The following is a 1,709-nucleotide window of genomic DNA, read 5'->3' on the forward strand; positions in this document are numbered from 1 at the left end:
AGACAAATTGATTGAACTTTAGTATGAGCAGTATTACATAAAAAAAAAGGATTATCGAAATAAACATGCTTCTGTGTTCATATCGGTGATTGGTATGTAATACATTTTTCTCATTCGCTTTTCAATTTTCTCGTACGACATCGAATCAAGTTGTCTGGAGGACGTGCTTCTTTTTTTTCATCTTCATCTTGTTCTCTACCGATCTTCCATCCGATATACATCTTCCTCATGTATCCCGAGAACGATACAAGATCGGAGCCAATGAATAAACGCAGCCGAATGGTTTATTATTCTATATTATATTTACATTTTTATAAGATATCATAAATGCCTGATTTACATGGAACCCTATCAGCTTGATCTAATCTGATTTCCATATAAAACGCGACTCCCACGTCTCATCTCGCCGGAAAACCGACACGACAACAGAAAACAAGAGATAGATATATACTGCAGAGAGAGAAAAAGAGGATGTAGAGAATGAGAAGCACATAACAAAATCATGCGAGGAATGGCAGAGAAAATAAAAATACGAGAATATCCGAGAGGGTAGCTTTTCCTAAATTAATTTAATTTTGTTTCACCGCAGACGCGATATTTGTGCGTGTGCACGTCAATTTTATTTTTTTTTTCTTCCTCTTCTTCTCCTTATTATTTTTCTATATTTAATTTCGTCCTGAAAGGAGTTTGTTTAATGGACTTAGGTAGTCAAAGAGAAACACGAAAAAGAAAGTCTATAAGAAAGAAAAATCTTGTAATTTAATGAGAGATACATATCTACTTTTTTTTCTTATATTACGCAAAGGATGGGTTCATTATGTTTCCAAAAATTGAAAAGAAGAGCTCAAATTTTGTTAGATCACTAATCAATTCTTTGATGAAATATTTTAGTATCGAAAACAAGATGTTATATTTATTTAAATTTGATCTCCAACATTAACTTTATAACCAGTCACACATTATTATTGTATTATTACAAAGATCAAATCAAAGCTGAAAGTGTTTATTTCGTACATTTAAATTAAAGCTAAAAGTCTTTATTTAGTGCAATAAAATCAAACCAAAGTTTTTAGAATTGTATGTAAAATGTTAGGTGTTTCAAGAATTGGTATTGCAAGGAATTTTAAAAAATAATAAAGAAGCAATAGTACTTAGTATTATGTTTTTTTTGTTACACACCGCTGCAATAAATTAATATTATAATTTCAGGTAGATGCAATAAAAAAAGGGTATTTAAGTGTGAAAGTTCTCTTAAATACCCTTTTTTTATTGCACCTACCTGAAATTATAAAGGTAATCGCCACTTCCAATACTTATTCTTGTTTTCTTTTTTTTAAGTGCGTATTAATTTCTGTATTGTGTATTTTATTGACTTCAATATTTATTTTCAGTAAAATTTAGTTTCCTTTGATATTTAAATAAAAAGTCGACAAAATTAAAGCTAAAAGTAAATATTTTGTACGACGAAGTCAACGATTTTATTATTTACAATAGTTTCACTTACCTTTTATTTGCGGGCTAATTGTGCATGCCCAGGGAAATTGTGTATTTTTTTTTTCGGGACCGAAGGAAGAACAGTTGATCTTTTATTTTTTATTTGGAAAAACTGATTCGGTTTGCATAACAAGCAAAATTAATTGTAAGAAAAATGACTCGCTTAACGAGCGACGTTTTGCATAACGAGTGACGATGAGAAGAGAAGTCCCGGA

This window comes from Nicrophorus vespilloides, unplaced genomic scaffold, assembly GCF_001412225.1.
Source record: "Nicrophorus vespilloides isolate i.1.1-1 unplaced genomic scaffold, Nicve_v1.0, whole genome shotgun sequence".
Taxonomy (NCBI): Eukaryota; Metazoa; Arthropoda; class Insecta; order Coleoptera; family Silphidae; genus Nicrophorus; species Nicrophorus vespilloides.